Genomic DNA, 15,999 nt, shown 5'->3' on the forward strand with positions numbered 1-15,999 from the left:
CCTTGGGAAGCTGAGGATAGGGAACCTGAAATGGCCCTATCCTATAGCCATATTGATGAATATCTTGCATATCACCATAGAACCTTCATCTGGCGATGAAGGGAGATAGAGACAGAGACCCACATTGGAGCACCGGAATGAGCTCCCAACGCCCCAATGAGGAGTAGAAGGAGGGAGAACATGAGCAAGGAAGTCAGGACCATGAGGGGTGCACCCACCCACTGAGACAGAGGGACTGATCTATTGGGAGCTCACCAAGGCCAGCTGGACTGGAACTGAAAAAGCTTGTGATAAAACCGGACTCTTTGAACATGGCAGACAATGAGGGCTGATGAGAAGCCAAGGACAATGGCACTGACTTTTGATCCTACTTCATGTCCTGGTTTTGTGGAAGCCTAGCCAGTTTGGATGCTCACCTTCTTAGACCTAGATGGAGAGGGGAGGACCTTGGACTTCCCACAGGGCAGGGAACCCTGACTGCTCTTAGGACTGGAGAGGGAGGGGGAAAGAAGTGGGGGGGGTATAGGAGTGGGAGGAGAGGGTGGGAAATGGGAGGCTTGGAGGAGGCAGAAATTTTTTTCAAAAAAAAATAAAAATAAAAAAATAAATGCTAAAAAAAAATAACCTCAGGTTTGCCCTTATAGGCAAAAGCAGATAGGCAGTGTGCAATGGCATCTTTTGCTCATTCTCCTGAATGCAAGGATGCAAAAATTACTCCTGAAAAGGTGTCTATTGATACATGGACAAGCTTAAGTGTCCCTGCGACAATCAGGTGTGTAACATCCATCTGCCATAACTGATTTGGTCACAACCCTCATGGGTTAACTCCTAAATTGGGTCTGCTTAGGAAAGGAGCACACTGAGGACAAGAAGATGTAATGGCTCGTGCTACTTCTCACTTGCATTGAGTATGATGCCGAAGGGAGCGTGCACTAAGGTTAAATTTATCATGTATTTCTTGGGCGAAATCAGAAGTAAAGCAAGCATATTAGTATTTATCAGCTAAATCTTTACTTGCTGACAATGGCCCAGGCAGCTGGGTATGACTGCTGATATTCTGACAAACAAAGGCTCAGTCCACTGCCAAATCAAATGCTGAATACAACTGAGCAAATGATGCACTTTAGAGGTAGGTGATGTCTCCAGTGGCTTAAAGATGTAGGCCATATACACACTATCAGTATACAAATTTACAAGTTCCCCAGGGAAGAGGGAACAGCAATGAGCCAGGCTGTTACCTCTGCAGCTTGGGCTGATACATCCCCTACAGGATGTTTCCACACTTTTCCTCCAGAAACCACTACTGCATTACCTTTAGGGGAAGCATCTGTAAAGACAGCATGAGCTGAGGATATGGGAGATCCTCTAATCACTCAGAGGAATATAACAGGATGATTTTTGAATAGAACCATTAATGGATGCTGAGGATAATGAGAATCAAAACTTCTGGAAAAGGAGGTGAGAAAAAGGTCCACCCATCATGGTACTGCTGTAAACGTGCTAGCTGGTCTTTAGTATAAGGTGTTATAATCTAGTCAGGGTACTTCCCAAATGTCTGGACAGCAACCTTCTTAGCTTTCCAAAGTAATTGTAATATAGCTTCATAGTATGGGATGACTACCCCTGCTGGAGAGGCAGGCATGTGTACCCATAAAATAAGTCCATCCTGCCAAAAGACTCCCATAGGGGCAAAATTGGAAGCAAGAATTACAAAATTTAATGATTGATCATAATTAATCTGCTAGAGGTGGACCCTTTCAATGTTGTCCAGAAGAAGCCTTAAGGTCTGCCTGGCCGCAGGCATCACTATTAGAGGAAAAGTTGGGTCAGGATATCCCAAGAGCATATCATACAATGGTCTTAAACCTGTTTCGATTGCTAAAGAGGGGGGTATCACTGTACGTCTCTGAGTAATTGCTGCCAATCATATAAGGTTTTAGATGAGAGGTGTCAATAGTAAATTTTTTAAAAAATATTTATTTATTTATTATGTATACAATATTCTGTCTGTGTGTATGCCTGCTGGCCAGAAGAGGGCATCAGACCCCGTTACAGATGGTTGTGAGCCACCATGTGGTTGCTGGGAATTGAACTCAGGACCTTTGGTAGAGCAGGCAATGCTCTTAACCTCTGAGCCATCTCTCCAGCCCCAATAGTTAATTTTTTTGGCTTAATTTTATCCATGGCCAATTGGTTCCCATGGTAGGAATATGGGACTTGCATTTGGACCTTCTCAGGAGCTATGATCAGCCCTACCTTCTCTAAATCCTGTTGCATTTCAGTATAAGCCTTGAGCAGTTGATCTTGATCAAGCCCTGCTATTAATAAATCATCCATATAATGAACAATATATAACTGTGGAAACTGACAGAGGACAAGCTCCAAAGCAGCAGCAACATAAGTTTGACAGATGATAGGACTATTTGCCATTCCCTGTGAGAGTACAATTAATGGAATCGCAAAGCTAGTTCCTTAAAATTACCTGAAGGGAGGCTAAAAGGAAAACGAGGGCATCCTGTTTGGCTAGAGGAATAGTAAAAAAGCAATCCTTTAAATCCACTATAATTATATGCCAGCCCTGGGGTATGGCTGAAGGGAAGAGCAATCTCTGCTGAAGTGGACCCATAGATTGCATCACCTCATTGACAGTCCTGAGTTCCTGAAGTAATAGATTCCATTTTCCAGATTTCTTTTAAATGATAAATATGGGTATATTCCAAGGGGAATTAGAGGGGACAATGTGCCCAGCCTTCAGCTGATCTTGGACCAAGGCATGAGCAACCTGCAATTTCTCTTGAGTTAAGGGCCACTGCTCCACCCAAACTGGATCATCAGATTTCCAAGTTATAAATATTGGGGCAAGCTTAGGAACAGTGACCCTAACTAAAAATGGCCTAGAATACTTCAGTCTCCCAGCAGTCTGGTAATTTGTATATCTGGTATCACTGGCTGCAACTGGCCCTGCAGATTTTTTCCCAACCTCTGTCCTGGTCTCTATCCTAGTTGCTGCATAATTTGGGACGCTGCTGGTGGTAGTGTGGGCTAAGTGGTGAAGACAGCTCCCATCTCACTCAGGACATCTCCCCAGAGATTAACAGGTAGTCCTGGGAGGACATATGGCTGAAAGTAACCCTCATGGCTTTTATTATCCTGCAATTTTAATATTTTTCCACTCTTCTTCGGACATGTTTATTCCTTGTAGGGTGGCAGTACTACTTTCTAATGGCCACTTCTTAGGCCAGAATTCTAAGGACAGGACAGAGACATCAGTTCCAGAGTCTAAAATCCCATTAAATGACTTCCCATCTATAGTCAATTCCAATCGTGGCTTTTCTTTCATATGAGCTACCCAAAAGGCTGCAGTGCCAGATGACCCAAAACCCTTAGCACCCTGACTGAACCTGGCCACAGGGTTGGAGATGTTACCTAAGGATACTAAGACCAGTTGGGTAATACGATCCCCCTGAGGAATTACTGTAACTCCTTGAGTAACTTCATGTCATAATTTTTATTTCTCCTTGATAATCTGTACCAACAACCCCAGGATGTATTTGAATTCCTCTCAAGATGGTACTGCTTCTTCCTAAGATATGCCATAAGGTCCCTCTACAGAGCAGCCCCGAAACATTACTGGGTAAAGCTTGAACCCCCATTCGGGCTGTCAAGACTGCTCCGGTGGAGGTACTGAGGTCCAGTACTGCACTTCCTAGGGTGGCGTGGGCAAGGTCTGTGACACAAAAGGATTGCCCTAAGGAACAAACTGGATACGACCACTGCCCAGTGGGACCCCCTGACTCCTGTTGCCATTGCTCCATACACTGAGGTTCTGGGGCTCTGGAGCAGGGCCCTCTGCCAGTTGCCCTGCTGTTGGCTTAGATAGACAGAGGCCTTCCATCTATATCTGTCTTTGATCTGCAATCATTTGCCCAATGGGTCCACCTTTTACATCGTGGGCACTTTCCTGGTCTGGTGGTAGCTCCCTGAGGAAGCTGTGGACAATCCTTTTTTTAAATGCCCAGGGGCACCACAGTTAAAACAGGCTTTATCCCCAGTTGTTCGTGATCCTTGCCCAGGCTTGATGGCGGTGGTAATCACCTGGCCCTGTATGATGTGACAGTCAATATCCCGGCAGATTCAGACGTTTTCGTTTAAGCTTTTTGCCTTATGTGGCTGCAAGACTTCCTTACAGTATTTATTTGCATTCTCAAATGCAAGCTGCAATATCCTATCCAAATAGTCGTGAAATGGTTCTGAAGGCCCTTGTAAAACTTTTGACAGCTGATACCCTGTGGCCTTGTTCGGCAAGGCTTTGGTAGCCGCAGCCACCATCTGGATATATACGGCAGAATTGAGCACAATTTTATTGGCCAAGTCAGCATAAGCTCTTGCTCCAGTTAGCATGTCTAGATTGTGCTGTGCCTGTCCTGCTTGCGCATTTAGCCTAGCTTTTTGTAAACAATTTTCTTGATATTCTCCCCTCCACAATAAGTAATCTCCTCCTGAAAATACTGCACGGCATAGCTGCTACCAATTGCTAGGTGTAAGATTCCAATGCCGCAAAAGACTCTACTATGGCAAGAGTAAATGGGGCCTGAGAGCCGTATGCCGCCTCGGCCTCTTTCAGTTGCTTCATTTCCTTAAAGCCCAAAGTCACATGATGTCTCAGCACCTGTCCTGGATTGTTAGGATCGAGTACCTCTATAACCAGAGCGACTGTGTGCCAGGCCGGAAAACAGACACCTCCTCTTCTTCCTGAGCCCTCTCTTTAGCCGCAACAACCTCTGGTCTCACTTTCATTTTATCAGTAAGTAGGGCCATGAACCAGGTGCCATAACGAAAAGGTAGATATAGGGATGCTATCAGCACCCTCCTTTTGCAGCCATTTCTACAAACCTCTATTTACCTGTTTCCAATCAGAGATGTTCAAACCTCCACCTGTCAAAAAACATGGGCTTGCTGCTGCTATATTCTTAAAAATTCCTCTATAGTTCTCTCTTTGACCACAGTTCCTTGTTGCTCTAACAATTTAGGTATCTCTCTTACTGCTTGTGGATCCCATTTACCCCAATCCACCCTTACTGGCCTAGGACAACCCCGTGTGCTACCCCTTCTTTCTCATATCTCTGTGGAAACCTCCACTTTGCTGCACCAGAACAGCAACTGTTGCTCTTTTGAGCGAGGGACATAGGGATTAACACACAACATAACTTCAGGTTCTGCAGACAAGCCTTTATTCCACTTTCTAATGCAGTATATATAGCCCTCAGCAGGGGAGGCCCAACCAGCAAAAGCAGGAAGCTTATCACTGTAATTCGATGGCTTAGGGGTAAACATCCTTGTAGAAACATTGCCGAAAACAATAGATTCTTCCAATTTTCAACCAATCACAAGAGTGCAAAACAGATCAAGTGGGGGTGCGAAGGCCTATCCTCTAGGGACCCAACAAATAGCCACGTGGCCTTAAGTTCAATTCCTAGAAGTGCAAATACCAAACAAAAACAGGAGCATCAAAAGCTTATGATTCCAGTACTAGAAAGATTGAGGGAGGAGGAGCTCAGAGGTCAAGTTGGGATATATTATGAGGCTATATTTTGAAATAAGAAGAGGAGAAATAGGAAAAAAAAAACAAATATGTTAAATTTAAATTTTGGTGACATATCTGTTTAACATCACACCTTATGTCACTTTTTACTAGATCTGAGAATATAAGGAACAAATGAGTTGCGTTATTGAAGGAAGTTGGCCATTGGGAGCAGGCTTTGAAGTTTCAATATATGTGGCCATTACCAATGCTCTCCACCCTCTGCTTCATGTTTGTGTCTCGAGTTGTGACCTTTTACCCCCTGATTCAGCACTGTATTAGTCAGGATTCTCTAAAGCAGTGGTCTCAGACTTCTTTTAGAAGTTAGCTCAATTTGGGAAACAACCAAAAAATAACTAAAAGATAAAGCAATTATATTTTTATTTATTATAAGTGAAAATTTCACCAAACAGGAATGAGAAATCCAAGCTCAGCTGTGCTAAGGAAATGAGAAAGATAGAGATAGAGATAGAGATAGAGATAGAGATAGAGAGAGAGAGAGAGAGAGAGAGGAGAGAGAGAGAGAGAGAGAGAGAGAGAGAGAGAGAGAGAGAGAGAGAGAGAACCTGGGCTGTACACCCATTTTTCTCTAGGTCCCAGAAAGCCACACCCTAACTTGGTTCCACCTCTTAAAAATAATTGGTTAATAAAACTTCTCCATCACCTCCCCTTTTTTTTTGTCTAAACAAGAGCAATACAAACCCAATACCAAACTGTATACAATAGGAACAGTTATCAAGTATAAAATTACAAACAACATAAACAATATTAAGCAAGGAACAAATGATAAATGTTTTAATAAACATTTTATTTCAAATAGTCAAAGTCTTGCATCAGAAATAAGCTTGGCTAAATCATAAGAGGAAAGTAACTATGATTATCTAATCTTTAACCCCATTGAAGACCTGAGAAGGGAGACAATAATACTTGAGCAGGCAGGAAGTTCAATCAAGCAGCTTCCAAAGCGAGTAGTATAAGACAGAGACAATTGTCTACCTGAGCAATCACCCTAAGTCTCATTTGCAACATTGAAGCAACCAACTTTGGTTAAGGCCTGTCATAACTGACAGACCATTTTTAGAGGCAGGGAACTTTTCAGAAATGTCTTACCCAGTCTTGGGAAGGTTGGGCAGTCTTTTTTTTGTGTCCTGCCTATCCAGTCTGGATACCATGTACTTTGTTAGTGGTTGAGGCATGGGCAGTTCCTTGCCCAAAGGCCAATGTGCCAAGAAGAAACAAACTCTGAGTGAAGTGTCTTCAGTTCTCAACAGTCTCTCGGGACTAGATTGGTGCTGTCAGGAGCAATCATGTCTCAGTTCAACAGAAACTTAAGTTATTTAAATGCCATGTTCTACAGATTCTTGAAGTGGTTGAAGATTAGCTAACTAGGCAGAAAAGAATCTCTATGTATCTAAAGAACCCAATTGATCTGACTATATGTATAACAAACATGAACAACTATTGACCTATAATATTTAGTACTTGTACAACTTAAAGACTAAGTCTTTAAGTCAGAATGTTAAATAATCAGTAAACAAATGTGCAACAAATGAGGAAAATTGCCTCAAAATGTAAACAATGTATACATATCTTGGTCAGAGTTAAGCATAATATAAAATGCAGTGAAAAAATATATTCTAAAAGTTGTATCAATATACAAAATGTTTCTACAGTGGTAGAAACATGCATATATACAATTTGACAGAATAACTTTGTATAGGTGTACAAATATTGTAAAAAGAAATAACAAATATAATTTGAACTTGTATACATAATTAAAAACTATAACAATGTAAACTATCCATGAATAATATTCCTCAAAAATATTCACTCTATTATCCACTATTATTATCCTTTTTTAAAAAATCTCTAATCCTACATAGTTTCCATCCCAACCATCTACCTTATACAAGTAATACACAATAAGCTCTAAACAGTGTTTCCAATCCTGAGGACAAAATTTTTGGAAGAGGGGACATCGTCTTCTAGAATTGCTTCCTTTGCCATGGGGGTAATGTTGTCTTTATGGGATCTGCAAAAGTAAAATTATGGTTAAGCTTCAAGATTACTGTCTAGTATATTTGCAAATGATTTCTGAGCAGTCAATAGGGTTGTTTCCAAAGTTTTTATTTGGAGTTTTGGCCAGAACATCATGAGAAGGTGTACCATTTCAGCAGCTGTTACTTAAAAAGTGGTTTTATAGCATTGCTATCAGCATCATGAAGTGATCTTAACAAGGCAGAGTTGTTGCTGTGGGACCCCATCTTTTTCCTGGAAACTTCAAAGATTCCTGCAGGAAAAGGATCAGTAGGAAATGCTATTGGTCATCGTGGAAAACTTAAACATTACTTATAATGGGCCACGTTTATCATGGGGACCTGTGAGAGGACCCCCAAGGAGTTTCCTGGTGGTATCGGGTTGCCTTGTCTGTCTTTTGTTGACCTACATTCATTGGTCCAATGTCGGCCTTTGCCACACCTCTTACATATACCTGAAGGCTGAGTCCTTCTATTCTTGCCATTCTCAGAGCAGACATTATTTCTAGGAATTCCTTGTCAACAATCCATTCTCAGATGCCCTATTTTAACACAATTAAAACATTTGGTATTTTATGTTTTCTCATACCATTGGAAATTGCTTTTCCTATATAACCTTTAGTACTATAGTCAAGTGTCTCAACAATTATTGTATACAAAATCCATTCATTCATTGGTACTGATCTGACCTTTAATGGCCCAAGGATCTTTTTGCATTTTAAGTTGGCATTCTCAAAAGCAAAAGATTCAAATAGTACATGTCTAGTTTTTGGGTCTGTTACCCCTATTTGTACAGCCTTAGTTAATCTTTGTACAAAGTCATAAAAGAGTTCTCTCTGACCATGTTTAACCCTAATATATGATTCAGTTCTCTTTTATGGTTCCTGAATCCTGTACAAGCATTTAAAGCTGCTGTGCTACATAGGGATAAGGTGTTTTTGTTGTAGAGAGCCTGGTCCTGAAGATCAGAGTAAAGTCCCTCACCTAGAATTTGATCTTGGGATATCTCAAGTCCTTTTGCTTTTCCCTGTTGCTCTAAAATTTCCCTTTTAGTTTGTCATTATCAGTATGTAAAGACTGTATCATTTTAAACATTGCCTCATTCTTGGCCCTATTATCAAACCATGTTTGTTTATTTATTTATTTATTAAAGATTTCTGCCTCCTCCCCGCCACTACCTCCCATTTCCATCCCCCTCCCTCATCAGCTCGAAGAGCAGTCAGGGTTCCCTGCCCTGTGGAAAGTCCAAGGACCATCCACCTCCTTCCAGGTCTAGTAAGGTGAGCATTCAAACTGCCTAGGCTCCCACAAAGCTAGTACGTGCAGTAGGATCAAAACTCCATGCAATTGTTCTTGACTTCTTATCAGTCTTCATTGTCCGCTATGCTCAGCAAGTCCGGTTTTATCCCATGCTTTTTTCAGACCCAGGCCAGCTGGCCTTGGTGAGTTCCCGATAGATCATCCCCATTATCTCAGTGTGTGGGTGCACCCCTCGCGGTCCTGAGTTCCTTCCTCGTGCTCTCTCCTTCTGCTCCTGATTTGGACCTTGGGATTTCAGTGCAGTGCTCCAATGTGAGTCTTTGTCTCTGTCTCCTTTCATCCCCTGATGAAGGTTAATATTCAGGAGGATGACTATATGTTTTTCTTTGGGTTCACTTTCTTATTTAGCTTCTCTAGGATCACGAATTATAGGCTCAATGTCTGTTATTTATGGCTAAAAACCAATTATGAGTGAGTACATCCCATGTTCCTCCTTTTGGGTCTTGCTAACCTCACTCAGGATAGTGTTTTCTATTTCTATCCATTTGCATGCAAAATTCAAGAAGTCATTGTTTTTTACTGCTGAGTAGTACTCTAATATGTATATATTCCATACTTTCTTCATCCGTTCCTCCATTAAAGGGCATCTAGGTTGTTTCCAGATTCTGGCTATTACAAACAATGCTGCTATGAACATAGTTGAGAATATACTTTTGTTGTACGATAGGGCATCTCTTGGGTATATTCCCAAGAGTGGTACCATGCACAAAACTCAAGTCCAAATGGATTATACACCTCAATATCAATCTGAACACACTGAACCTGATAGAAGAGAAAGTGGGAAGTACTTTACAACACATGGGCACAGGAGAATACTTCCTACGTATAACCCCAGCAGCACAGACATTAAGGGCAACATTGAATAAATGGGACCTCCTGAAACTGAGAAGCTTCTGTAAAGCAAAGGACACTGTCACTAAGACAAAAAGGCAACCCACTGACTGGGAGAAGATTTTCACCAACCCCACAACTGACAAAGGTCTGATATCCAAAATCTAAAAAGAACTCAAGAAACTAGACTGTAAAATGCTAATCAACCCAATTATAAAATGGGGCACTGAACTGAACAGAGAATTCTCAATAGAAGTTCAAATGGCCAAAAGACACTTAAGGTCATGCTCAACCTCCTTAGCAATCAGGGAAATGCAAATCAAGACAACTTTAAGATACCATCTTAAACCTGTCAGAATGGCTAAAATCAGAAACAGCAATGATAGCCTTCGCCAGAGACGTTGTGGAGTAAGGGGCACACTCATCCATTGTTGTTGGGAATGCAAACTTGTGCATCCACTTTGGAAAGTAGTGTGCCGGTTTCTCAAACCATGTTTTTAAGGAAAAAATATGAAGGAGTAAACTAATCTCCAGAATCAAGTAGAGGGATGTAGGAGGTAAATCATATAAACCTTGCATAATATCGTTCATGGCATAGTAGAAAAGCTATTGAACTCCTGAATTGTTTATTGTCTGTAATCTTGACCTTTTAAATTATAATTTATAATATATATTTTAAATTATAAATCTTACCTGTGGTTGAGTTTGAGCTGGAGTAGGTATAATAACTGTTACCTCCCAGTAGGTGTCACTGTACACATGTAGCTGCATGGTCAGTTTGAATCTGATTTTAGTGTTCAATGCTCAGAGTAAAAACAGTTATTTAGTGTAAATCCCACTAGAAGCCATCCATGTAGTTGCGGAGGGTCAAGGTGCCTGAGGACTTGGAGTGGCTCTGATGAATTTAATGAGAAAATATGAAGGACTAGCAGCTAGCAGCTACTCAGGGCCACTGCACAGGAGGAATTCCATACCTAAATGAATGACATGGAGCCTGATGATGACTGGCTAGAGCCACTGGAGACCTCAACCCCACGATTCAGGCAGCAACTGTAGAAGTTATCTCAATTTGGGAAATAATCAGGGTAGCTAAAAGAGAAAGCAATTATATTTTTATTTATTATAAGGGAAAAGCTCATAAAATGGGAACAAGAAGTTCAAGCTCAGCTGTGCTGTGAAGGAACCACAGAGAGAGAGAGAGAGAGAGAGAGCATGTGGGCTGCACACCCATTTTACTCCAGGTCTGAGAAAGCCACACCCTAACTTAGTCCAACTTCTTAAAGATAATTGGTTAACAAAACTTTCCTGTTACCTTCCTAATGCTCTGGCCCTTTAATACAGTTCCTCATGATGTGGTGACCCCTAAACATAAAATCATTTTTGTTGTTACTTCATAACAGTAATTCAGCTACTATTATGAATCATAATACAAATATTTTGGAGTTGGAGATTTGCCAAAGGAGGCACAACCCTTGCCTTGAGAACTACTACTCGGATGGAATAGAAACGATAGAATGAATCTATAAATGGGGGCAGGTATTAGAAAGACTTATAGGCCAACTAATCCAACATTGGAAGGTTCACAAATCCAGTAGTTGGTCAGTCCACAGGATGATATCTCAAATGGTCTTCAGCATAAGTCAATAGCACAAAGAAATATGTTCTAATGCCAGTGAAGGAATGGGCTTGCTGGTGAGATCTAAATTAAAGGTGGATTTTCCCAACTCAAAGATTTGGATTAGAAGTGGGTCTTTCCACTTTGAATGATTTAATTAAGGAAAAAAGTCTCTCAAAGGTACCTAGTCATTTGTGTTTTAGTTAATTCTAGATGGAGTCAAGTTGACAATGAAAAATAACCATCATAAACACCATGCCTCCCTGCCTCCTGCTATGTTCCCCACTGTCATCCTCATGATCTCAGCCCCTTTGTAACTTTAAGCCCCAAATCTGACACCTTCCTTATATGGTCCCTCAGTCATGATTATCACAGTGTGATGGTTAGAATGACCATGGCTCATAAGAATGGCACTATTAAGAGGTATGACCTTGTTTGAGTAGGTTGTGGCCATGTTGGAGGAAGGGTATCACTGGGGGTGAGGTTTGGGGTTTCAGTAGCTCAAGCCAGACCCAGTGGCTTATCTCGTCCTGCTGCCTGCTGGTTATCTGTGTGCTGCTATGCCTATTGCCAGGATGATAATGAACTAAGACTCTGGACTACAACTCTGCCCTAATTACATGTTTTCATTTATAAGGGTTCATGTGGTCATGGTATGTCTTCCCAGCAGTAGAAATTGATGCTAAAACACACAGCAGTAAAAAAGTAATTACTTGCATACATCACCACAACTACTTTTACATAGTAGTGAGGATCAGCCACAGAGCTCCACCCATGCTAGGCACACACAGTGTCAACTCAACCACATTTTCAGCTCTACACATTTTCGACTTTTAAATCAGGGGACACTGAGGCAACATCAGAGGTCTGTAATGGATATTTTAACTCAGATATAGACCTCCTGAGATAATTTGTGGAGGGACTCCTGGAAGGGAAGCAATGTGTCAATCAGATTAGCCCTGCAAAGAGAACTTCATCTGGTCAGCAACAGAATGCATAATCTGTAAGACACCCCTGAGCAGCTCAACAGCCCTCAGCAGCTTGCTAGTTTAACTGCTGTAAGCATTATGAAGTGTTCCTGCTGCGCTGTGCATGTGAAAACTCCTGGTCCTGTCCCTGCTGAGTGAGATATCTTTTCTGACTGTGTGGCAGCTTCCCTGAATGGCATGTTCCTTCCTGTTCTCATCCTGTAAGTGCCTAAGTCCAACCCCAGAGGAACATTGCAATTCTGTGTTCCTCACCTAGTATTTCCTTCTATTTGGGACACACCTGCCCCCACAAAGTAAAACGCAATCAGGAACTCAGGTGCAAGAGCATCCCAGGGGAATTCTTTCTTTCCCATTAGAAGAAGATTTTTGAGGGTTAGGATTTTTTAGGGTGATTGTGACACGAGTTTGAAACGGTGACATAACAAGTCCCTGGAGCACTGGATAATATCCCAAGTTCCTGGTGGGCAGGGCTGACCTGTACTGATTCACTCTAGTTGTATAGAGTGAGCAGTACAGTCACAGTACCATTACTGTGTGATGGCACCCCATTGGTTGATAGTTTCATAGTTTCTCTTTCTCAGTTCCAGCCCTCAAAGTCTTAACTTTCATTTTTCTACTGGCTTACCAGAGATCAGACTTAGTGAATGAATCCTCAAGACATTTACTCTGGCCTCCATCGCTCCTCTCTACAGATTCAGGATCTCTTGGTTGGTGTCTGAAGGTGTGAAAGCAATTTTAGAGGACAGAGTTTGGAAGTATTGAGAAGATAACATTGTCTTTGCTCTGGTGAGTTTAATTTGAAACTGAGAAGGGGAAGGGGAAGGATGGCTGCTGGCTTCCTGCTGAGTGCTCTAGGGATGAGGAGCCAGAAGGAAGCCTGGCCTTGAGGAGGACCAATTTCAAGGTCCAGAGACGTCCAGGTATTACTCTAGATGGAGTTTACTCTCATCCTTTTTAATGGTTAATTTTGGGCTGCACCTAGAATTCCCTGTTGCAAGACAGACACTCCTGTCCCCCACTGAAGAAGTAAAATCAGAATGGTGTTTTAAAACAGAGTTTAACGCCTTCTGTGTAATAGTGTATTTACACACGATTCTATGAGTTTGTTTCCTTGGCTTCTGTCTCTGTGATTAGAAGTCCCAATCTTTCTTTAGCTTCTTATACATTTACTTGTACTGTGAAACAGCCTCAAGTCTGTAGAGAATTGTTAATGTTACTTAAAAGTGATTACATTTGTCTGCCTTTTCCTTGGTTCATGTCTGCCATGCCTAAATAAAATTCAGCCTGTACTAGTAATTCCAGCTACAAAGATTGCTGATGTAGGAAGATCCAAAGTCCGAGACCTGTTGGGAGACCTAATATAATTGGATCTAAAGGAAAGAATACTTATGATATCTTATTTCAAATAAATCTTGCCTGAAGATCAGAGGGCAAACCTAGCCATTAGCTAACCATAGAGGTTTGGAGGTTTGTACAGACAGATAGGAAGTGATATGGCTTGGTTGAGAGAAGAATAGATAAAGCAGGAGAAGACAGGAGCTGAGACACTTTTCAGCTGGGAAGTTGAGTAGGTAAGGTACATTTGCTATTAAAAAGAAATTTGGAAAATGGAGAATGGTAACAGATCTCAGTGTTGTTAATAAGGTGATTCAGCCAATGGACTCCCTACAGTCTGGCATTTATTTGCTTTCTCTATTTCCTAAAAAATGGTATCTTATAGTTATTGATTTAAAAGATTTTTTTCTTCATTATACCTTTACAAGAAAAAGACAGAAAAAAATTTTCCTTCATGGTTCTACTTATAAAAATTCTCAACCTGGTAAAAAAAATATCAATGGAAAGTTCTACCACAGGGTATATAATCAGCCTTACTTTGTGCCAATTTTTTGCGTGTGAGTCATTCAAAATTATACTTAAACCATTTCCTCAATCTATAGTTTACCATTATATGGATGATATTTTACTAGTTAACTGGAATGTAGATATTTTAGCAGAGTATTTGAAGAGGTAAAAAAAAATTTGCATGGTTGGCGGTTATAAATTATTCCTGAGAAAAATACAAAGAGGAGTCTATTAATTACTTAAGGTATAGAATAGGTCTACAGAAAATTAGATCCCAAAAGGTGCAAATTTAGAGACATCGATTACTGACTCTTAATGACTTACAAAGATTTGCAGGAGATATTTCCCATCTAAGGCCCACTATTGGAACAAAAAAAATTATCTGAGAAATTTCTTCAAAACCTTAGACAGTAAAAAGGATTTAAAAACAGACCAAGAAAATTATCAGTTGAAACAGAGAGAATTGACTTTTGTGAAAGAGAAATTATAGGATGCACATGTGAATTATTTGGATCCAAAACTTGATTGCATTTTGGATATATTACCTTTAAGCATTCTCCTAATCATCAGGAATATTGATGCAGAGGGAAGATATTATCAATGGTGTATAAAGATTAAGGGATATGAAGAGAATTATTGAATCTACTCTGAAACGAAATAAGGGGGGATATAGAAATAGGATTAAAAGGTAGATTATTGAATCTACTTGTACACCAAAGAGCAACTTCATCTTGCAGCAATTATTTTTCCTAATCATTCATTTTTTCTTCATTTTAATGGTTTCATAAATATAATTGTTCTCTGTCTTTCTTTTATTAAATTTATTGACTCATTTATTTTCATTTTATATCTGTGGGCGTTTTGCCTGTATGTATACCTCTGTAGCATTTGGATGCAGCACCGTCAGAGGCAAGAAGAGAGTGTTAAGATCTACTGGAACTGGAGTTACAGGTAGCATTGAGCAGTCATGTGAGGTCTGCGTGTTAGGATTCAGGTATTATGCTGTCCCCAGTTACCTGGCAGGACACACTCAGGCAGTACCTTGGCCAGCCCAGGGTACTATGGCTGTTATGTTGTTATGTAGTCCATATGCAGGTCCCTTTAAGAGACAAGCTCTACCCTTTCCCATTTTCATCCTGCTATTCTTCTGAAAAGGCAAGCAGGTCTCTCTCTCCTCTCTCTCTCTCTCTGTCTGTCTGTCAGAATTATTGCACTGGACCTGGAGCACAGGGGTCTGTGTGACAACAGGTGGTGCTCAATCACTGAACCATTTCTCCAGCCCTTTTACTGTGCTGCAAGTGTACCATTACTGAGCTGTAGAGCCTTGAGATTGCCATTCTCTAGCATCGCCTGCCAAGAAGCCAGGTTTAGAGACCCAGCTCTTAATTTCTCTTTGGGTTCCTCACCCTTTGTGACTTTTCTCTACTGGCTATCACATCTTGCATGTTTACTGAGCTCACTGGCTTTTCTTTCATCGGGAAACAAACATGACTGGGTGGTGGTGGCAGAAGCCTCTAATTCAAACACTAAGGAGGCAGAGAGAGGTGGAGCCCTATGAGTTCAAGGCCAACCTGCTGTACAAAGTAAGTTCCTGAAAGGAACGCTGTTTTGTAAAACCAAAAAAAAAAAAAAAAAAAAAAGCAACTCTGAACACCTTCTGTTTATTTCTGTTCTGGTCTTGTGGTGCTAATACGTCCCCTGTCCTGCTGTATTGCTGTGTTTACTAGAAATGACAACAATAAGCACCATGTTTTTCTGCCATAACTTAAAAAAAAAAGACTTTCT

The sequence above is a fragment of the Chionomys nivalis genome, chromosome 8 (assembly GCF_950005125.1).
Source record: "Chionomys nivalis chromosome 8, mChiNiv1.1, whole genome shotgun sequence".
Lineage (NCBI taxonomy): Eukaryota > Metazoa > Chordata > Mammalia > Rodentia > Cricetidae > Chionomys > Chionomys nivalis.